The 24,674-nt window shown below is 42.5% G+C and overlaps 1 protein-coding gene and 1 long non-coding RNA gene across 3 annotated transcripts in view; one reads left to right on the forward strand and one right to left on the reverse strand.

The window, feature by feature from the left end:
• The window catches only part of LOC130362280 (uncharacterized), a 45,942-nt gene extending 43,397 nt beyond the window's left edge, over positions 1 to 2,545 (reverse strand). Inside the window, exon 1 of the long non-coding RNA XR_008891343.1 lies at positions 2,411 to 2,545. This is a non-coding gene — a long non-coding RNA (uncharacterized LOC130362280). The remainder of the gene's footprint in view (positions 1 to 2,410) is intronic.
• Positions 1 to 24,674, forward strand: part of TPD52L1 (TPD52 like 1) — a 132,635-nt gene that overhangs the window by 61,476 nt on the left and 46,485 nt on the right. The window lies entirely within an intron of this gene.

Below are 24,674 nucleotides of genomic sequence, written 5' to 3' on the forward strand. Positions count from 1 at the left end.
TGAAACCCACTTGATCAGGATGGATTAAGGAAGGCATGTGACCAGCCAATCTGTTTGCCAACAATTTGGCAAAGAGCTTAGCATCAGTGTTGATCAGGGATATGGGCCTATAGCTGGGACAAAGTAAGGGATCCTTCCCCTCCTTTGGTATCACTGTGATATGGGCCCTAAGGAAAGATGGTGGGATAGATGTGCCATCTGCAATATCATTAAAGGCTTCAAGGATTGGAGAGGTCAGTTCCCCCCGGAGGGCCTTGTAAAATTTGGCTGTATAGCCATCAGGGCCAGGACTTTTACCTGGGGGTAAAGAGGGAATTGCAAGGTCTAACTCCTCCGGAGTGAACCTAGTCTCCAATGAAGCAATTACTTCCTCGGGGAGGGTAGGGAGGGCTGTGTCAGCCATGTATTGGGCCAAAGAGGGGAGAGGAGGAATTGTAGAGGGATTAAGAGCCTTGGGCTTGGGGAGATTATGGAGATCAATATAATACCTACGGAATGCTTCCAGAATGTCTGGGGTTAGGTGCGTTACTTGGCCAGAGTGAGATCGGACCGCAGGGACAAAGAGGGATGATTTTTTCTCTCTCAAGGCGTTCACCAGGAGACGACCAGATCTATTGCCCCTCTCATAAAACAGTTTACCAGTTATCTGTCTATAATAGCGGTGCTTGACATTTAGTAGGGACAAGAGTTCCTGCCGCACTTTAATCAAGTCCCTATAAATAGAGTCTTGCTGTGACTGCTTATGTAGGGTTTCCAGCATGTGTAATTGGCGCAGGTGGGAACATTATATTTTTTATGTATGCTGGCACTGTGTATAGATCCTTTAGTGCGTTCACACGTGCCTTTTTTGCTGCAGATCTTCTGCAGATTTTGCTGCTGCAGATTTTGCTTCCCATTGGCAATGGGAAGAGAAATCTGCTAAAGCAAATCTGCAGCAGATCTGTAGCAGAAAATACGCATGTGTGAACGCACCCTTAGTGGTGGCACAGTATAGTTAAATAATAGTGGCACAATATATAGTTCATTAATGGTGGCACAGTATATAGTTCATTAATGGTTGCACAGTATATAGTTCATTAATGGTGGCACAGTATATAGGGAATTAATAGATGAATAGTGGCACAGTATATAGGGAATTAAGGGGGGTACGGTATATAATTAGAGGGAAACTGACAGGCTCTTTAAACGCACTAAACCCAATACACTAGGTTACAGTGCATGTAAGCAAAAATTGGTCTTTCCATTTTCTAGGTATTGCCCCACATTACTAGTATGCGAAGTCAGTCTTGTGCGCAATGGAGGCGGAGCTTCCCTGCCTCCATCCTGTATGCTGTGCTATGCCTGGCCGTCTTTGTATATTTATAATTCTTTTTTTTTGCCAACTCTTGTATATTGTAGCATGTAAGCATATATTAGTGTGGTGCCCATTTCTTCAGTGTAAGAACCAGAGCTGTGTGGAGATTCCTGCATAAGGTGGGTGATTGGTGCTGGGTGATTGTTGCTGGGTGATTGGGGATGGGTGATTGGTGCTGGGTGATGGGTGCTGGGTGATTGGTGATGGGTTCTGTCATATAGAGCTCAGGTGGGGGCATATAGGGGGAGATTTATTAAAACCTTTGCAGAGGAAAAGCCCTCTGCAAAATGATCTGATTGGTTGCTATGGACAACTGCACCGCTCTTTCTCTGCACAGGTTTTGTATACATCTCCTCTATAATACAGTATATTATAGTGCAGCTGTCACATGTTTTCTGTAAATAAGACTGACAGCACAGCCAAAGTGTATATACACATGGCAGACCTCAGAGAAACAGTTCTTGACTCGATTTTACAAAAACACCAACTTTTATGGGGGATAGGAATGTCGAGGAGGCCCGGCGGGAGTCCACTGTGTCCCTGGGCCACAGCACATCTGCCCATTAAATCTGGCAGGCGTTTTTTAAATTATGAAAAGTGCCCTTTTTTTTTTTTTACTTGAGCCCCTGCCCTTCAAAATGTCTGTGCACGTCCCTGGCTACCATGGTACATTTAAAAACTTATGGCATCTTACACATGTGACATGTTTTGATCAGTCACCAAACCTAGATATACGACCATAGCACTCACAAGAGGAGGTGAAGGAGTAGCTTTATTCCATCACAACCGAGTGGCGACATTTTGGCTACACAATTGCAGCCATTATCAAGCAACAAGTAAGTGGACAAATGGTAGTATACATATGCACAAAAGGTGATTGCTCAGTTGATATATACAAAACAGGTGACGCTTCAACAGTGAAATGAATAAGCATACTGGAGGTACATATGCAAATAACAACCAGAGTGTGACATCCCCAAAGGGGAATGCCGTGAGCAGTGTACAGTGATAAAATATATAAAAAACTAAGGGCGGCGCTGGATACAGGAGACTCACATGGAGACAGATGCCATCTGCGCCATGATGTGGAGGGTGTGGGCTGTACTGCGCCTGTGTCGAGAGGAGCGGAGAGCTGGAGGAACCGGAAGTGGAGTTGCGCATGCGTGGTATGCGTGTTATGCGCTGTAAAGCCGGCAGCTGAATGGGCAAGATGGTCAGGTGCTGTGCAGCCTCAGTGATGTAAAGGAATACTGGCGGCCATATTGTGTACTGGCAGACTAGCCAGAACATGGATGGAGATCATTGCACTAGCATAAAGGGGATATTTGTTGCTAAGTGCAATATGAGTGGCAGTGAAATCATGAAGATGTGCAAATACAGAGTGCCGAGATAAGGCTAAATGATAGTGATGGCAAGGACAAAAATAAGTCCAGAGTTATGATAAGCAAGAACAAATGTAGATCCCAATAATATTAGACGACACTCAAGCAGGCCAAACATACTGAGAGTGGGCTCTGGGCACCTAGGGGCGAGGGTGGCCGCCCAACAACCACGCCATTAGCACGGCTGAGGGGCAACAGGTGAAGAGGTCACACGCCCGCATAGCGAGCATTGCAGCCGCCCCACCAAAACACCACCGCCCCCCCCGTCATCCACACATACATATGCACAGTCACCAAGAGAAAGGGAACATGAGTAAATGAATGGCCAGGCACATAAAGAGGGCATAAGTATAATGCTGACTAGGCAAGGCAGAGAGCAGTAATATAACAGTGGATCAAAGAGTCACATGTCACAACTAATTGATATGTGGAGGTGACACAACCTGTATCAATGCTTGGACAGTGAGAAAAGCAATGGGATGAAAGAAGAAGTGGTCCTCCATAGTAGATCTGAGTAGGTGAAGAGAAGAGTCTCCATATAGTGAGGGTTCCAGCGCCATCTCTAGGGGAAGGGAAAAGGGAGAAAAAGGAAAAAGGTCCAACCTATCGGACATGGGAACATTCTACCACTAAGGCTAGGTTCACACTACAGAATTTCCGCCTGCAATTCCGCTTTGAAATTGCAGACAGAAATTCAGATTGCTAAAAAGTGAATGGGTTTCCGTTCACAAATTCACACTTCGGAATTTGTGAACGGAAAATCCAATTGGAAGTTTCCGCCTGAAGAGACTGCAGTGTCCGCACGGTCCTAGCACTGACTGATTCAGTCGGCGCTGGCCGCACTTGGAATCTCCGAGTGGAAATTTTCTGCCCGGAGATTCCGCAGTGTGAACCTAGCCTAACAGCATAGATGTGGTTAGGTAAGGTTGTATGGGATAGTGAAGTACACATTCAAATCGTGTGGACATATGGTGTTAAGTTTGTGTATCCACATAAGTTCTTGTTTTAAGAGTAACTTTGTGCGGTGACCACCTCTTTTAGGTGGGAGAATGTGGTCAATGAGAACAAAGTTCAAATCACACTGGGTATGGCCGGCCTCCATAAAATGTTTGGAGACCGGTAGGTCTGCCCTGGATTTGCGGATTGTGTATCTGTGTTGGTTCATCCTAACCTTGAATTCACCAGTCGTCTCTCCCACTACAAGAGTTTTCATGGGCAGAGAAGAATGTATACTACAAATCTGGAAGAACAGGTTAGGTAGTGTTTAATGGGAAATTGTTGGCCAGTGGTTGGATGTGTGAAGTGAGTGCCCTTAACCATGCATGGGCAGTTTATGCAGTTGCAGCAAGGGTAAGAGACCCTAGCTTATACAGTCAAATAACGTTGGGATGTGGCTGGCGGTGCAGGGGATCCTGAAGAGAACGCTTCGGAGCCCCGAGGACAGGTAGGAGACCTTCACCGGAGCACACAGGGCACCGTAAACGGCTATCCGGCGGTAGCTGAAGCAGTCTGCGCTGCCGAATAGCCGTTTATGCGATGGCCCCGACATACAAAAGCATCGTATGTTGATGCTGCCTCTGAGAGGCCATCGCATGTTGAAATTATAGTATGTCGGGGCCATCGTAGGTCGGGGGGGTCACTGTATATATTGTTCTATATGGTTACACTGTCATCATGTTAATTATTTGTTCACCACAAGTCTATTGATCACATGATATGTCCACCATGTTGTGTTGCACAATTTTCTATAAACATCTTCTTATCTGAAACCATTTGCTAGAATCATTCACAATTTAGCATATATGTCCAGGGTTATCTCCTGTACCATGTTTGTTATAGCTGGTTCATTTGCATAATCAATATGGCCAATGCAAGCTGATCTCTGCAAGCCAGTAAGCCACTGTATTAAAATGCCTGTAATATGCTCACTGTTATTTATAAAATTATGAAACTTGGCTCAATGGTTAAAGTGCTATGTTGTTCTCAGTCTTTTCTTAAGTAAGGGTCCTAGGTCAGATGATCTGACAACCATCTTGTTTTAGGTTACAATATTCGGTGCCATATGCAAAGATCTGCCGCTCTCTAAACATTAAATCTAGATATATATAAATTACTCTGTAAAGTTACTGTGCTGTAGAATCATAAATGTTTATTTTAAAGGGGTACTCCGCCCCTGGCATCTTATCCCCTATCCAAAGGATAGGGAATAAGATGTTAGATCGCAGCGGTCCCGCTGCTCGGGACCCCAGGGATCGCCGCTGCGGCACCCCACCATTATTACTGCACAGAGCGAGTTCGCTCTGTGCGTAATGACGGGCGATACGGGGGCCGGAGCAGCGTAACATCATGGCTCCGCCCCTCATGACATCACAGCCCGTCCCCTTAATGCAAGTCTATGGCAGGGGGCGTACGCCCCCTCCCATAGACTTGTATTGACGGGGCGGGCCGTGACATCACGAGGGGCGGAGCCGTGACGTAACGATGCTCCGGCCCCTGTATTGCCCGTCATTACGTGCAGAGCGAACTCGCTCTGCGCAGTAATGATAGTGGGGTGCTGCAGCAGCGATCCCCGGGGTCCCCAGCAGCGGGACCCCGGCGATCTGACATCTTATCCCCTATCCTTTGGGATAGGGGATAAGATGTCTAGGGGCGGAGTACCCCTTTAAGTTATTTGTCCATATTATATCATGTGTAATAGCCACATAGTGTGCTGACAAATAGTGAGGAAGAGGTTAACATATAGTGTTTCTCAGTGTTCAGTGTCTTATTAGAAGCTGTCAGTTGCTTTATGACTTTACTTCTCTGGCCTCTGACCTGTTTATGAAACCATGTGCAGTTGTAGACTTGCAGATAGAGATACTAAGCCAAACTTGTTAAGACAATCAATTATGTTTGGCAGCCATGTTTGTTATAATAACTTATAATTTGGCATGTTCATGGTCACCTCCTGTACCAAAGTTGTTAAAGCTGGTTCATTTCCATAATCAATATGCAATAATAATGATATGCAATTTGGTTAAATATGTTTCTTTGCACAATAGTAGATTACTCACTTTCTATACTTCAACTGATCCCAAGATTTGGCGGCCATATTGGATTGTGCAATATTTTGCATACATAGTTTTCTCTAAAATTACTGGTCAAAACAATGTGAAAATTAGCTCACATGTGTGTGATCAATTTTTGTACCACTGTTGATCACCGGTTTTGGCGGCCATATTGGATTGTGCAATATTCTGCAAACATAGTTTTCTCTAAATTTACTGGTCAGAACCATGCAAAAATTATCATCACTTTCTGTACCACAATTGATCACATGGTGTGGCAGTCATATTGGATTGCACAATATTCTGCATATATGGTTTCCTCTGAAATTACTGGTAAGAACAATGTGAAAATTAGCACACATGTCCGTGATCACTTCCTGTACCACGGCAGATCACCAGATTTGGCGACCATATTGGATTGCGCAATATTCTGGATACATAGTTTTTTCTGAAATTATTGGTCAGAACATTGTGAAAATTAGCATACATGTTCGTCATCACTTTTTGTACCACAATTGATCACATGGTGTGGCAGCCATATTGCATTGCGCAATATTCTGAAAACATTTTTACTATGAAACTACTGATCAGAACAATGTGAACATAAGCACACGTTTATAAACACTTTCTGTACAAAAATATATCACATGATTCTGTGGCCATATTGAATATTCTGCATTCATAGTTTTATCCAAAAATGTTGGTTGGAACAATGTGAAAATTAGCACACATGTCCATGGTCACCCTCCCTACCATAAGGGGGTGCCAAAACAACTGTGTGCTATACCCCAGCCATGCTGCTTGGCCAGCTGTATTGCTGCTTGCAGCTATATTTATTATTATTTTTATTATTATTATTATTCCGCTACAAAATTCTAATGCTTATATCTGCTGCACTGTAACTCCAAAACACATATGACTTGGCATAGTGGTGGACCCATGAGCTGTGCATAATTGTATGTAAAATTAAGGTCATAGGTCACATGGTAAGGCCGCCATCTTGTTTTTTGTAGCAATTTTTGTACAATATTCAAAAATCTTCTTCTCTGGAACCATAAAAGCTACAGATATATTGTTTGCTGTATGTGGTTACACTGTTGTCCCGAGTCAGATTTGTTAATTACAAGTCTGTTGGTCACATGGTTTTGCCGCCATTATGGATTGAACAATACTCTACAAACATCTTCTCTGAAAAAATTTGCTAGGATAAGTTATAATTTGTCCATGGACACCTCCTGTACCAAAGTTGTTAAAGCTGGTTCATTTGCATATTCAATATGGCCACCGCTCGCCAATAACATTTAGATAGCATTAATAACAATATGCAACTTTTTTAAATGTGTTGAATATGTACACTGTTAATCTAAAAATTATGTTTCTTTGCACAATAGTAGATTACTCACTTTCTGTACCACAATTGATCACCAGATTTGGCAGCCATATTGGATGGCGCAATATTCTTCAAACAATTTTCTCTAAAATAACTGGTCAGAAGAGAGCGAAAATTAGCACACATGTTTGTGATCACTTTCTGTACCACATTGAACACCATATTTGGCGACCATATTGGATTATGTAATATTTTGCAAACATACTTTTCTCTGAAATTGCTGGTCAGAATAATGTGAAAATTAGCTCACATGTTCGTGATCACTTTTTGCACAACATGTGATCAAAAGATTTTGCGGCCATATTGGATTGTACAATATTCTGCAAACATAGTTTTCTCTAAAATAACGAGTCAGAACAGTGCAAAAAATTAGCACACATGTTCGTGAACACTTTCTGTACCACAATTTATCACCAGATTTGGCCGCCATATTGGATTGCGCAATTTTCTGCAAACATAGCTTTCTCTACAATTATTGGTCAGAACAGTACGAAAATTAGCACACATGTCCATGATCAGCTTCTCCACCATCGGTGATCAAAGCAATCGTGTGCTATTACCCGGCTGTGCAGCTTAGCCACCTGTATTGCTGCTTTCAGCTATATTTAAGAAAATTTTGTACGTTGCTACATTCAACTTTCCCTCAATCCTGACCAGTCTCTGGGTTTCCTCAGACCAGAAAATCTTGTTTCTCACAGTCTGAGAGTCCCTTATGTGCTTTTTTGCAAACTCTATGATTTCATGTGTCTATTACTGAGAAGAAGCTTCTTTCTGGTCTCTATGCCATAAAGCCTAGATTGGTGTAGTGCTGCAGTGATGGTTGCAGTTTACACTTAGCTTTTTTTCACATAGTTGCAGTAAAATGCCAAATATTTTATGTAATTTTGGAATACTGCTGCAAAGATGGCCTGGGTACTTGCTGTGTTTTTACATTTCACTGTTTTCGTTTTTTATTTATTTATTTTTTTATAGTTTAGTTTAGTATTCTGTGCTCTTGTGTCCAGCCACAAAAACATATATTTGTTGTAATATGCTTTTTTTTAAATGTAAGCCAATAGGAAACACATTTTGTTGTATAGCATACAGCAGAATAATTTTTTTTTTAGCATGCAGTTAATGCATATGTTACAGTTTAAACTGGTTTTCAGTGAAAACTGGTTTACCTAGTGAAAACCAATTCTCACTGAACACCTTTTTAAAAACTAGAATTTACTGCTGTTCCTTAGTTTAAACCAGTTTTTACTGGATGCCTTTGTGAAAACTGGAATTTACTGCTTTTCCCTAATTGAAACCATTTTTTACTGAGCACCTTCGTGAACACCAGAATTTCCAGCTAATCAAAACCCTGAATGTCAGTTAAACCTGGTTTAAACTAGCAAGAGAAGAGGTAGTTTAAACAAAATGACTCAGTTTAAACCTGAGAAAACTAGTTTGAATTAAATGGCTGTAATACATGAAGAAAGTCAGGCACCTGATGATGCAGAGGTATTAGATGACTCAAATGAGGTATTAGCCTGCTAGGGAAATCTGTTTGAGTGAAACAGATCAGTTAAAAACAACTGAAAGTGTTAATTGGGAATTAAAAAAATGTCTATGACCTAGCATTTGGTGAGGATACAACAATATTTGGTATAGCATATGGGATTCAACATTCGGTTTTTGCATTAGCAGTAACATTCTAGTTTGAACAATGCCGTTCAGTAAAAACCTTTTTTGCACTAGGGAAAAGCAGTACATCCTAGTTTTCACAAAGGTGTTATGTCAAAACTTGTTTTCATTAGGGAAAAACAGTAAATTCTAGTTATCACATAGGTGTTTAGTCAAAACTGATTTTCACTAGGGAAAACCAGTTTTAACTATATAAAACAGTTATTTAACATACATTTATACATTTACACCCTACATATACATTTACAACCTTTTAACTCCTTAAGGACGCAGGGCATACATGTATGTCTTGCGCCTATTCCCACGATATAACACGGTGACCCTGCATCATATCGGGTCGGTCCCGGCGGCTAATGGTAGCCGGGACCAGTGGCTAATAGTGGGCGTCACCGATGGTGGTGACATGCGCTTATAACCCTTCAGATGCGTCGATCAAAGTTGATCGTCACATCTAAAGTAAAAATAAGCATTCTCGGCTGCTCATTCGGGCTGATCGGGACCACCACGGTAAAACTGCCGTGTCTCGATCAGCTAGGACACACAAGGAGGGTCCCTTACCTGCCTCCGGCACGTCCGATTGGCAATTGATTGCTCCAAGCCTGAGATCCAGGCTTGAGTAATCAACCGCCGATAACCCTGATCAATGCAATGCTATGGTATAACATTGATCAGTGCTGGCAATCAATGTACTGCATTGTACTGTACTGCACGGTGTAAAAATAAAAGTTAATAAATGTGATTTAACCCCTTCCCTAATAAAAGTTTGAATCACACCCTATTCCCATAAAAAAAAACTATGTAAATAAAAATAAATATAACATATGTGGTATCGCCGTGTGCGTAAATGTCTGAACTATAAAAATATATAATTAATTAAACTGTATGGTCATTGGTGTATACGTAAAAAAAAATCCAAAATAGCGTATTTTTGGTCACTTTTTATACCATAAAAAATTAATAAAAAGCGATCAAAAAGTCCAATCAAAACAAAAATGGTACCAATAAAAACTTCAGATCACGGCGCAAAAAATGAACCCTCATACATCCACGTGTGCAATAGGGGTCAGAAGAGGACATTTTTAAACGTATACATTTTTGTGCATGTAGTTGTGATTTTTTTCCCGAAGTAAGACAAAATCAAACCTATATAAGTAGGGTATCATTTTAATCATGGGAACCTACAGAATAATGATTAGGTGTTATTTTTACCTGAAAATTGTACTGCGTAGAAAGGAAAGCCCCCAAAATTTACAAAATTGTGTTTTTTCTTAAATTTTGTCGCACAATGATTTTTTTTGTTTCGCCGTAGACTTTTGGTTAAAATGACTGATGTCATTACAAAGTAGAATTTGTGGCACATAAAATAAGCCTCCATCTGATCATCATAGACGCGGGGTCTCGTGAGTGCTCCATTGTGGGAGCGTCTGTTTATCTTTAATTGCACTGAGCACATCTAATATATGTTTGGGGTATTGTCCCAGATGATGCTTAAGTTTCAATCTGTCATTTTGCATTAATATACTGTATTTGTCCGGTGTCTCTCCTGAGGATCCCCGATAATAGCAGGGTGAAACGCGTTGAGAGTTGATTTTTCTTCAAATAGCAATTATTATTTGTGGGTGCATTTGAATGTTTTTTGGTGTATAGCCGGAAATTGTGTGTTGGGATCCTACCAGTCCATTGTTTTATTCATGTTGGACTGGGGGCTCCACACGCTTCTTGTACATTTGATGGAGATATGTTACATTTATCTTGAGTATAATAATTGATTATATATGCACAGGGCTTTTTTCTTTGAACAATTTTAATAGTAGAGAATAAAAGTTAAATTTTAATATAAAGGGTGTTTTTCAGTGAAAACACATAAAATAAGCCATTAACCCCTTAAGGACACATGACGTTCTCATACGTCTCCATTTCCGAGTCCTTAAGGACACATGACGTATGAGAACGTCATGTGTTTTACCGGCCCCCCGCAACCATCTGGAGCGGAGCCGGTCCCCGATGCCTGCTGAAATCGTTCAGCAGGCATCGGGGCATATCGCCCAGGGGGGTCATTATGACCCCCCATGTCGGCGATGGCCGCAGATCGCTGGACAATTCAGTCCAGCGATCTGCGGCGGATTCCGGGTCAATCGGGTCTCCAGTGACCCGGTGACCCGGAATTACAGGCTGTTCGGGGCCGTCTCCGACGGCCCCGAACAGCCAGAGCGAGCAGGGGTGAGGTGGCACTGGTGCCACCTCACGATCGCCCTGATTTGTCGGCCGGATTACCGGCCGACCAATCAGGGCGCCTGCTGCGGGTGTCACTCCCGCAACCCGCTCCGCCCCTCTTCCGGAGGACGTGAGCGGGTGCGGGACGTGCACCCCGGGTGCTGGGGACCCCGATCCCCGGCGCCCCTGTTGGGATCGGGGCCCCAGGAGCAGCGGCGGCGGCGGAGACGACGAGGGACTGACCTGGTGCAGCGAGGATCGTTGGAGGTGAGTGACAGCCTCCTGCTGTTGCTTAGCAACAGCTCCCAGCATGCAAAAAGGGCATGCTGGGAGCTGTAGTTATGCAACAGCAGGAGGCAGACCACCACAACTCCCAGCATGCCCTTATGGGCATGCTGGGACTTGTAGTTTTGCAACAGCTGGAGGCACATGCTTTCTATGGAAAAGTGTACCTTCAGCTGTTGTGTAACTACAACTCCCAGCTTGCACAATCAGCTAAAGTGCATGCTGGGAGTTGTAGTGATGCATCTGGTGGTTGCATAACTACAACTCCCAGCATGCCCGTTGGCTGTCGGTGACTGCTGAGAGTTGTAGTTTTGCAACAGCTGAAGGCACACTGAGTTAAGTAGCAAACCAGTGTGTCTCCAGCTGTTGCATAACTACAATCCCCAGCATCCCCAGCCAAAGTAGTATGCCTCCAGCTGTTGCATAACTACAACACCCAGCATGCCCTTCCGCTGTCCGTACATGCTGGGGGTTGTAGCTTTTGCAACAGCTGAAGGCACACTGGTTGCAAAACACTGAGTTTGTTACCAAACTCGGTGTTTCACAACCAGTGTGCCTCCAGCTGTTGCAAAACTACAACTCCCAGCATGCACTGATAGACCGTACATGCTGGGAGTTGTAGTTTTGCAACAGCTGGATGTTCCCCCCCCCCCAATGTGAACGTACAGGGTACACTCACATGGGCGGAGGATTACAGTAAGTATCCGGCTGCAAGTTTGAGGTGCGGCAAAATTTCTGCCGCAGCTCAAACTGCCAGCGAGAAACTACTGTGAACCCCCCGCCCGTGTGACTGTACCCTAAAAACACTACACTACACTAACACACAATAAAATAAAAAGTAAAAAACACTACATATACACATACCCCTACACAGCCCCCCTCCCCTCCCCAATAAAAATGAAAAACGTCTGGTACGCCACTGTTTCCAAAACGGAGCCTCCAGCGGTTGCAAAACTACAACTCCCAGCATGCACTGATAGACCGTACATGCTGGGAGTTGTAGTTTTGCACTGATTCCCCTCCCCCAATGTGAACGTACAGGGTACACTCACATGGGCGGAGGATTACAGTAAGTATCCGGCTGCAAGTTTGAGCTGCGTCAAATTTTCTGCCGTAGCTCAAACTGCCAGCGAGAAACTACTGTGAACCCCCGCCCGTGCGACTGTACCCTAAAAACACTACACTAACACAAAATAAAATAAAAAGTAAAAAACACTACATATACACATACCCCTATACAACCCCCCTCCCCAATAAAAATGAAAAACGTCTGGTACGCCACTGTTTCCAAAACGGAGCCTCCAGCTGTTGCAAAACAACTACTCCCAGTATTGCCAGATAGCCGTTGACTGTCCAGGCATGCTGGGAGTTTTACAACAGCTGGAGGCACCCTGTTTGGGAATCACTGGCGTAGAATACCCCTATGTCCACCCCTATGCAAGTCCCTAATTTAGGCCTCAAATGCGCATGGCGCTCTCACTTTGGAGCCCTGTCGTATTTCAAGGCAACAGTTTAGGGCCACATATGGGGTATCGCCGTACTCGGGAGAAATTGGGCTTCAAATTTTGGGGGGTATTTTCTGCTATTACCCTTTTAAAAAATGTAAAATTTTTGGGAAAACAAGCATTTTAGGTAAAAAAAATATATATTTTTTTACATATGCAAAAGTCGTGAAACACCTGTAGGGTATTAAGGTTCAAATTACCCCTTGTTACGTTCCCCGAGGGGTCTAGTTTCCAAAATAGTATGCCATGTGTTTTTTTTTTTGCTGTCCTGGCACCATAGGGGCTTCCTAAATGCGGCATGCCCCCAGAGCAAAATTCGCTTTCAAAAAGCCAAATGTGACTCCTTCTCTTCTGAGACCTGTAGTGCGCCAGCAGAGCACTTTTCACACCCATATGGGGTGTTTTCTGAATCGGGAGAAATTGGGCTTCAAATTTTGGGGGGTATTTTCTGCTATTACCCTTTTTAAAATTGTAAAAATTTTGGGAAACCAAGCATTTTAGGTAAAAAAAATATATATTTTTTTTACATATGCAAAAGTCGTGAAACACCTGTAGGCTATTAAGGTTCACATTACCCCTTGTTACGTTCCCCGAGGGGTCTAGTTTCCAAAATGGTATGCCATGTGTTTTTTTTTGCTGTTCTGGCACCATAGGGGCTTCCTAAATGCGGCATGCCCCCAGAGCAAAATTTGCTTTCAAAAAGCCAAATGTGACTCCTTCTCTTCTGAGACCTGTAGTGCGCCAGCAGAGCACTTTTCACCCCCATGCGAGGTGTTTTCTGTATCGGGAGAAATTGGGCTTCAAATTTTGGGGGGTATTTTCTGCTATTACCCTTTTAAAAAATTTAAAATTTTTGGGAAACCAAGCATTTTAGGTAAAAAAAATATATATTTTTTTTACATATGCAAAAGTCGTGAATCACCTGTAGGGTATTAAGGTTCACTTTACCCCTTGTTACGTTCCCTGAGGGGTCTAGTTTCCAAAATGGTATGCCATGTGTTTTTTTTTTGCTGTCCTGGCACCATAGGGGCTTCCTAAATGCGGCATGCCCCCCAAAAACCATTTGTCGCTCCTTCCCTTCTGAGCCCTCTACTGCGCCCACCGAACAATTAACATAGACATATGAGGTATGTGCTAGAGAAATTGGGTTTCAAATACAAGTAAAAATTTTCTCCTTTTTATCCCTTGCAAAAATTCAAAAATTGGGTCTACAAGAACATGCGAGTGTAAAAAATGAAGATTTTGAATTTTCTCCTTCACTTTGCTGCTATTCCTGTGAAACACCTAAAGGGTTAATACACTTACTGAATGTTTTTTTGAATACTTTGGGGGGTGTAGTTTTTATAATGGGGTCTTTTATGGGGTATTTCTAATATGAAGACCCTTCAAATCCACTTCAAAACTGAACTGGTCCCTGAAAAATAGTGAGTTTGAAAATTTTGTGAAAAATTTCAAAATTGCTACTGAACTTTGAAGCCCTCTGGTGTCTTCCAAAAGTAAAAACTCATAAATTTTATGATGCAAACATAAAGTAGACATATTGTATATGTGAACCCAAAAAAAATATATTTTGAATATCCATTTTCCTTACAAGCAGAGAGCTTCAAAGTTAGAAAAATGCAAAATTTTCATTTTTTTCATCAAATTTTGGGATTTTTCACCAAGAAAGGATGCAAGTTACCATAAAATTTTACCACTAAGTTAAAGTAGAATATGTCACGAAAAAACAATCTCGGAATCAGAATGATAACTAAAAGCATTCCAGAGTTATTAATGTTTAAAGTGACAGTGGTCAGAATTGCAAAAAACGCTCCGGTCCTTAAGGTAAAAAATGGCCTGGTCCTTAAGGGGTTAAGTGGAAAATTGAAAGGGTTATGATTTTTTATGTAAGGTAAGGAGGAAAAAATGAAAATGAAAAAAACTGAAAAGTACTTAAAGGGGTTCTCCGGTGCTTAGACATCTTATCCCCTATCCAAAGGATAGGGGATAAGATGCCTGATCGCGGGAGTCCCGCCGCTGGGGACCCCCGTGTTCTTGCACGCGGCAACCCGTTTATAATCAGTCCCTGGAGCGTGTTCCCTCCGGGTCTGATTACCGGCGACCACAGGGCCGACGGCGTGTGACGTCACACCTCCACCCCCATGTGACCTCACGCTCCACCCCTCAATGCAAGCCTATGGGAGGGGGCGTGGCAGCTATCACGCCCCCTCCTGTAGGCTTGCATTGAGGGGCGGAGTGTGACATCACATGGGGGCGGAGGAGTGACTTCACATGCCGTCGGCCCGGAGGTCGCTGGTAATCAGACCCGGAGCGAACACGCTCCGGGGACTGATTATAAACGGGGTGCCGCATGCAAGATCACGGGGCTCCCCAGCGGCGGGACTCCCGCAATCAGGCATCTTATCCCCTAACCTTTGGATAGGGGATAAGATGTCTAAGCATCGGAGAACCCCTTTAAGGGTTTAAAGAGTAAAAAAAAATGATGTATATGTCAAATGTAAAAATGCAGTTAGAACTAAGACCAGGGTCACACACGTAAAAAAAATTTTTTTGCTCTGCTGCACTGATTTTACAGTTTGGGAACGTGGCCTAAATCCCAGTAATAATTGTTACATAAGCTTTTGATTAAAGTGGTGAGTATTCTGAGCCTTAGGACAGAGAATTGCTCAAAAAGCTATTCCATAGCAAGTGCCTTCAGTATAAATCTCTAGATTGAATCATGAATCATGTGTTTAATGAAAATCAGCTATTCTTATGTTATGTCTGATACATCAGAACTGTTGAAGTAAATTGACTTCTTCATCATGAGGGACACATATTGCAAAGTAAATTAAAGTCATGACTATATTAGCAGAATCATTTGGGCTGAATCTTGTTAATCTGGTTGTATCTGGATAGAAGCAAATGGATATTCAAGAGGAAACTCAACAGCCGGCATAAAAAAAAAATAACTTTTGGATGATTTTTCCTCCATGAGCTGTTATGTTAATTGTCGAAGTAATTCTGGCAGAAAGCTCTATATAGAGACGGGTGGATAACAAGGTCGGCGTGATACAACTGAACTAGGCCACATGTTCGTGGCGCAAATTATGTTGGAGGTGTATAAATGAATGGTAATAATTAAACCTGCATTTTATATGGTCATCGTTTACACATAGCACAATATAATTCATGTTTCAGCCTTAAATGAGTCATGCTTATTGTGTGCATTGCAACAGTATATATGAAAATAAATATTTCATCTAGTTGTATAAAAAATCTGCTTCTGTTGAGATATTTAAAGGGGTATTCCAGGAAAAAAATATTTTTTTATATCAACTGGCTCCAGAACGTTAAACAGATTTGTAAATTACTTTGATTAAAAAATCTTAATCCCACCAATAATTATTAGCTGCTGAAGTTGAGTTGTTCTTTTCTGTCTGGCAACAGGGCTCTCTGCTGACATCTCTGCTTTTCTTGGAACTGCACAGAGTAGAAGAGGTTTGGTATGGGGATTTGCTTCTACTCTGGACAGTTCCCGAGACAGGTGTCATCAGAGAGCACTTAGACAGAAAAGAACAACTCAACTTCAGCAGCTCATAAGTACTGAAAGGATTAAGATTTTTTCATAAAAGTAATTTACAAATTTGTTTAACTTTCTGCAGCCAATTGATATATATATATTTTTTCCTGGATAACCCCTTTAACATTGATGCCAGTGTTAGAGCCCCCTGCTTTTCCTTGTTCTGCTGATTTTTGTGCCTACCTTCTGCAGTCTCCAGTGGTGGAAGCACATGTTCCAATGCTGGCTTTCTACTGCACTGATACATGAGCACATTTGTATATCATATTTTCTTGTCATAAGCCTGAGAGAGAATAGTACTACACAGAAATTCATAGAAATATGCCGCTCTGTTAGTGGAGAGAATGGATCTTTATGTAGTAGTATTTTTCTCTCTCTTTTCATATACAGGCTTTTAAAAGTGCAGAAAGATAGTCTACGAATCACAAAAAAACAAGAAGGCTGAATTGATTGGGATTGTGGAGAACATGATTGGGATTGTGGAGAACACTGTGTAATCGTGAAATATTTGGAGAATATATGTGAAGGACTACTTTCTATGTAGATCAGTGGAGAGAGACAAGAGAAGCGAGCTATTCTAAACTAAGAGCCAGACTGACATGCAATTCTGGAAAATACAGCTGCTTTCTGGTTACATGATCCCACAGGTGCCTACACAAGGGAACAGACCAGAGCTGCAGAGAGGCAAAGAAATAGGCTAAAAAGGGGACATTACATTGCGGATAGTGCTAGAGTAGTGGTGTGTATTATTCCCAAGCAGTTTTTTTCTCTCTTTTGTTGGACAAGCCCTTTAAGGATGTAGCTAGTATTATTAAAAGAGGTTATCTGATGATGAAACCTATTCACAACTGTTTAATAAATGAACATATATTGGTAATTACAGTTATTTTACTAATATTAACCCCCTATTATTATCCCTGTACTCATTAGCACCAGGGGTACTAGAAAGAGCCAGGTACTGCAGGCCCAGAGTGTAAAAAAAATAAAAATTATTATTCCCATGGACTGGGTGGTAGCAGGCTGGTATTATTAGGCTGGCAATGGCCAAAATAAATGGCCCTTACTTCCCTGGTAATGTCAGACTGCTACCGCTTACTTATGTATCTGGCTGGTTATGGAAAATTGGGACAACCACCAACCACCTCATGAATAAAAAAAAATAAAAAATAAAATACATGAGGTTCCCCAGCCGGACAGCCTTACCAGCCTAATAATGCCAGCCTGTTACAGACCAGCTCCAGAGAGTATTTTTTTTTCACATTCCAGGGCCAAGGGTACCCAGAGTAGCAGAAATATAGTAAACATATTTTATACTTCAAGCCTTAGAAACGTATTTATTTATGTAACTAACTAACTAATTATTGTTAGATTTTCAAATTATATTATTTCATTTACAACATGCATTTATTTATTGAATAAATTATTATTATTTTTTTAATATGAGCTGTAGCAGGGACATCAGTCATTTTACCCAAAAATCTACGGCGAAACGGGAAAAAAAATCATTGTGCGACGAAATTGAAGAAGAAATGCCATTTTGTAACTTTTGGGGGCTTCCGTTTGTACGCAGTAAATTTTTCGGTAAAAATGACACATTATCTTTATCCTGTAGGTCCATACCATTAAAATGTATAGGTTTGATTTTGTTGTACTTCTGGAAAAAATCATAACTACATGCAGGAAAATGTATTTGTTTAAAATTGTCATCTTCTGACCCCTATAACTTTTTTATTTTTCTGCGTATGGGGTGGTATGAGGGCTAATCTTTTGCGACGTTAACTGAAGTTTTTATCGGTACCATTTTTGTATTGATTGGACTTTTTTATCGCTTTTTATAAATTTTTTCATGATATAAAAAGTGACCAAAAATACACTATTTTGGACTTATTAATGATATATTTTTATAGTTCGGACATTTATGCACGCGGCGATACCACATATGTTTATTTTTATTATGTTTATATATTATTTATATGGAATTTGGGAAAAGGGGGGTGATTTAAACTTTTAATAAGGAAGGGGTTAATGTGTGTGTGTTAAACTTTTTTTCAACTTTTTTTTTTTTTACACTTTTAGTCCCCTTAGGGGACTTTTAGGAGGAATCATTAGATTCCTCATACAGATCACTACGGTTGTATAGAACCATAGTGGTCAGTGTGCTCTGCGCTCGAATGATAAAGCCTGGCCCTGCCAGGCTGTATCATTCAGAGAGCCGGAGGCGCAGTGGAAGGAGAGGTAAGCCCTCAGGCTACCTCAGCAATGGATCGCCCCCAAAGCCCCCCCCCCCCCCCCCGCGATCGCACTGCGGGGGGGCGATCCACCCCACTGGACCACCAGGGACTGAATACAGGTACCCTTAGACGCCACTGTCAGCGTTGACAGCGGCGATCTAAAGGGTTAATAGCCGCCCGCGGCAATCGCCGCATGTCGGCTATTAACGCCGGCCCCCAGCTGCAGGAATCAGCTGGGGGCCAGGCGGTATGAGGTGGGCTCGAGTCAGGAGCCCGCGTCATACCCGGTTAAGGGCCATTGGACGTGTATACACGTCCATGGTCCTTAAGAGGTTAAAAATCTTAATCCTTCCAGTACTTATCATCTGCTGTATACTACAGAGGAAGTTGTGTAGTTCTTTCCAGTCTGACCACAGTGCTCTCGGCTGACACCTCTGTCCCTGTCAAGTACTGTCCTGCACTGTACCTGGAGTAGTGCTGGGCGGTATACTGGTTCATACTGAATACCGGTGTGATTTTTCTTTACGATATACATTTTTCACATACCGCAATACCGTTTCCATAGGAACCAACTCCAATGCGTGATGGTATAGAGAAACATCTGGCCACACAGCGTCTCTGGGAAGTGTAGTCCGAGCCGCACTGAACTGACTGTGAGGAGCTGGGAGGGGACTACATTTCCCGGCGGGCACATGACTTCCGGGCGGGCGCGGGAAACTCGAGCAGAACTGCGGAGACATGGAGGAGAGCTACCGGGCAGCCTGACCGAGACCAGAGTACCATGGTGAGGACCCCCGGCCAGGGCCGATTTTAGGCTTAGCGTGGCCCTAGGCAAAATCAAAAGAGGGGCCCCAAAAGTCGTAATAGTGCACTAACCAGATTTGCACATTTTTGGTCACTTCAAATACCATAAAAAATATCTAAAAAGCAATTGAAAAGTCCCTTCAAAACAAAAATGGTACCGATAAAAACAAAAAGTCAAAGTGCAAAAAATGACCCTCATCCATCCCCATATACAGAAAAATAAAAGAGTTATAGGGATCAGAATAGTACAATTTTATATTTTTGTATAGTCCCCCCACATTAAGTTGGCATAATAGTTCCCCCTCATTAGGTAGGCAATATAGTTCCCCCCACATTAGGTTGGCAGCATAGTTCCCCCTCATTAGGTAGGCAGCATAGTTCCCCCCACATTCGGTTGGCAGTATAGTTCCCCCATATTAGGTGCAGTATAGTTCCCCCACATTAGGTTGGCAGTATAGTTCCCCCCACATTAGATTGGCAGTATAGTTCCCCCTCCTCATTAGGTTGTAGTTCCACCACATTAGGTTGGCAGTTGTAGTTCCCCCACATTAGGTAGACAGTATAGTTCCCCCGCATTAGGTTGGCAGTATAGTTCCCCCACATTAAGTTGGCAGTATGTTCCCCCACATTAGGTAGACAGTATAGTTCCCCCACATTAGGTAGACAGTATAGTTCCCCAACATTAGGTTGGCAGTATAGATTCCCCACATTAGGTTGGCAGTATAGATCCCCCACATTAGCTTGGCAGTATGTTCCCCCACATTAGGTTGGCAGTATGTTCCACCACATTAGGTAGGCAGTATGTTCCGCCACATTAAGTTGCAGTTCCCCCCCCCATTAGGTTGGCAGTATGTTCCCCCACATTAGGTTGTGGTTCCCCCACATTAGGTAGACAGTATAGTTCCCCCCACATTATGTAGACAGTATAGTTCCCCCACATTAGGTTGGCAGTATAGTTCCCCCACATTAAGTTGGCAGTACGTTCCCCCACATTAGGTAGACAGTATAGTTCCCCCACATTAGGTAGACAGTATTGTTCCCCCACATTAGGTTGGCAGTATGTTCCCCCACATTATGTTGGCAGTGTAGTTTCCCCCACATTAAGCTGGCAGTATAGTTCCCCTGCTCATTGCTCCCCCCTCTCTCCCTACTTTTTCAATGTTTTCATATTTCCTTACCTGGCCGCGCTCGGCAGGCTCAGGTAATGCGGCAACTCTTGTGGGCTGTGTGGATAATATGACGAGTGACGTCTCCTGCGACTCCTCTGCACGGCATCAGGGACGTCACTCATCATTTCCTGCAGCCGCAGCTGCTTAAGTTTAGCAATCCGCCCAGCGCTGCAGGAAATCATGAGTGACGTCCCTGATGCCGCACAGAGGAGCCGCAGGAGACGTCACTCATCATATTATCCACACAGCCTACAAGAGCTGCCGCATTACCTGAGCCTGCCGAGTGCGGCCAGGTAAGGAAATATGAAAAATAGAAAAAGCAGAAGTGTCCGGGACCGCAGCTAGTCACGGTTTTAAAGTGGCCGCAGCGCCGGCTGCTCGTTAAAGATTAGATTTAAAACAGTTGCCCCCCCCCCTACTGATCAGCCAGCAGGGGGGCCCTAGGCAATTGCCTGGTTTGCCCCACCCTAACACCAGCCCTGCCCCCAGTCACCGGGAAATTTGAGCAGAACTGCGCAGACATGGAGGAGAGATACCAGGCGGCCTGAACTAGACCCCGGGTACCATGGTGAGGACCCCCGACCACCTGGAAATTCGAGCAGAACTGCAGAGACATGGAGGAGAGTTACAGGGCGGCCTGACTGAGACCCCGGGTACCATGGTGAGGACCCCCGACCACCGGACACTATATTGAGGAACCTCCCCCCCCCCCCCCCCGAAACACCATTAAATATCATGAAACTGCCATAATTTTGAAAAATACAGTGATATACATTTTTGGTCACACTGCCCAGCACTAACCTGAGGTAGGGGTACTTGCTGTATATGTGGTTCCCTGCAAGTCCATGCATCCATTACTGAGGTGTACATCACCTGGATTTGTTACATCCCCTAACAGCCTGCATCTGATCACCAAAGCATTTTTCTTAATTTTCGAAAAGTCTTAAATTGCTAATTTTTGCACAGGTCATATTGGCACAAAAATGTGTGACTTTTTGGGCTTCTGTCGTCACTCTATAAAACAAGAAAAGTTGGCAGGGTTTACAGTTGGAGGGGGGAGGGCACAAACTCAGTAATTTACCATACGTTATGCCAGATATTGGTGTAAAATGTGGAACAAATTTACGACTGCTCATAGCATAGTATATTTGCTTCTTTTTTCTTTTTTTTAGCACAAACAAATAATACATTTTATGCACTTTACTATAGCCTACTTTGGATTAATACAAAGATATGAAGCATTACTTTTGTCCATGGGCTATGACTGGTATTGCAGCTTAGTCCCTATTCACTGGAAAAGCTGATTTTATTATTTTTATTTTTTTTTCTAATCCTGCACAACTCACATTTAATCATAATGTAATGCTACAGCATGAGTCAATAGTTCAGCTTATGTGTTATCAGTCAGAAAGAATAGTCATAGGCCCCTATTGAGCCAATGGAGGCCAAAATAGTGTTATTTTGGCCTCTGTTGGGGTGGTATGTGTCGCCTTAACTTTTTTTGCCCTCTATATTTTTCTATACAGTGGGTCATCATGGGAAACATTTTGCATTGTGGCTAAGGGTTCTAATGGTTAACGTATGTCAATGTACTGCTATAATGCAGGGGGGTATGCGAAAAAAGAGAGTGAACAGAGATGGCACCCCGATAGTGCTGTTATCTTTTTTACAGTTGCGTGTGAGTCGCGAATAATAAGAAAAAACTGCTCACATGTTAGAGTTGTGCAATGTTCAGACACAATTCTGGGATGCGCTTAGGATGCCTTGCGACGAGGTTCTGGGAGCTGCTGTTCGTCGGTATTGCTGGCCGCGGACAGGTATGCAGGCTGGAGGCAGGGACCTGAAGAGAGGAATCCCCACTTGAAACGCGTTGTCCTGTGCACCTATAAAGCTGTATAACTGATATTGCCTGTGTATACCATGTACATGGGAAAATAAAAAGTTATTACAGTACACCTGCGAAATTTGTCTTTACCACCCCAGTGAAGCGCTGAAGAAACAAGTCGGATTTGGGTCCATCCCTTGCCACAGACACTCGCAACCTGCCTGCAGCCAATGTACTGCTATACAGTGACATTTGTTGGGGAATACACCCCACATATACCGCAAACATACGGTATGTGGACATAAGCTACTTTAGTTTATTAACTCTGCTGTACATACCTTTTATGTAATGTTGATAAAATCCATTGCATGTAGAATCATAGCACAGAAAACTGTTTAATACCATACTGTATGTATGCATGGCTTTACATTGAAGGCTTAGTCTATAAGAAAGGACAGACAGGGTGCTACCCAAATTCCCTATAGCTTGTCTGGATTGAATCCCAGAGTATAAATGCATTTCTTACTGGAAATTAGATAGTAGGTGGAATATAAGCCTTTTAAGTATGTCTTAAGAATCTTATTTGTGTAAAATTGCTTGTAAATGGATGCACACATAGCAATATCTCAACATGAAGGGTTCTAGTTGTGACATTTATATTCTGCATGTTGCCTATGTTTTTACACACTAGGAGCCTCTATTCATAATTACAGTCGTCCTTGAATGTACAACTGTGGGCGGGTGGTATAAAATATCTAAACAGTGAAGTTGAGCAAAACACTTCAATATACATTACGTCAGGCTTGCTTTAGCTACAGTTTCTGTCAGACTGCCAATGTCTACAGTAACTGGAGGAGCAGATAAATCACAGTTTGAGTTTAGTACCAGGAACAATCATATTAAGGAATAACTTGTAATAATTATTATTATTGCAGCACAAAGGAAAGGATGGCCTGATGGGGGGAAAAGGCACATACAGCCATGGCCCTAAATGTTGGTAGCCCTGAAATCTTTCAAGAAAATGAAGTATTTATCACAAAAAAGGATTGCAATACACATGTTTATTTTGTTTGTGTGTATTAGAACTAAACCAAAAAAGGGAGAGAAAAAAAGCAAATTGGACAATAATGTCACACCAAACTCCAAAAATGGGCTGGACAAAATTATTGGCACCCTTTAAAAATTACGGAAAAATAAGATTATTTCAAGCATGTGATGCTCCTTTAAAATCACCTGGAGCAAGTAACAGGTGTGGGCAATATAAAATCTCTCCTGAAAGCAGATAAAAAGGAGAGAAGTTCACTTAGTCTTTGCATTTTGTTGTATGTGTGTGCCACACTAAGCATGGACAAAAGAAAGAGGAGAAGAGAACTGTATGAGGACTTGAGAACCAAAATTGTGGAAAAATATCAACAATCTCAAGGTTACAAGTCAATCTCCAGAGATCTATATTTGCCTTTGTCCACAGTGCGCAACATTATCAAGAAGTTTGCAACCCATGGCACTGTAGTTAATCTCCCTGGGAGTGGACGGAAGAGAAAAATTGAGGAAAAAGTGTCAACGCAGGATAGTACGGATGGTGAATAAGCAGCCCCAAACAAGTTCCAAAGATATTCAAGCTGTCCTGCAGGCTCAGGGAGCATCAGTATAAGCGGGAACTATCCGTCAACATTTAAATGAAATGAAACACTACGGCAGGAGACCCAGGAGGACCCCACTGCTGACACAGAGACATAAAAAAGCAAGACTACATTTTGCCAAAATGAACTTGAGTAAGCCAAAATCCTTCTGGGAAAACTTCTTGTGGACAGATGAGACCAAGATAGAGCTTTTTTGTAAAGCACATCATTCTACTGTTTACCGAAAATGTAATGAGGCCTAGAAAAGAACACAGTACCTACAGTGAAATATAGTGGAGGTTCAATTATGTTTTTGAGTTGTTTTGCTGCCTCTGGCACTGGGTGCCTTGAATGTGTGCAAGGCATCATGAAATCTGAGGATTACCAACAGAATGTGGGTAGTACTGTTACAGCCCAGTGTCAGAAAGCTGGGTTTGTGTCTGAGATCTTGGGTCTTCCAGCAGGAAAATGGCCTCAAACATATGTCAAAAAGCACCCAGAAATGGATGGCAATAAAGCGCTGGAGAGTTTTGAAGTGGCCAGCAATGAGTCCAGATATAAATCCCATTGAACACCTGTGGAGAGATCTTAAAATTGCTGTTGGGAAAAGGCGCCCTTC

Source organism: Hyla sarda, chromosome 3 (assembly GCF_029499605.1).
Source record: "Hyla sarda isolate aHylSar1 chromosome 3, aHylSar1.hap1, whole genome shotgun sequence".
Lineage (NCBI taxonomy): Eukaryota > Metazoa > Chordata > Amphibia > Anura > Hylidae > Hyla > Hyla sarda.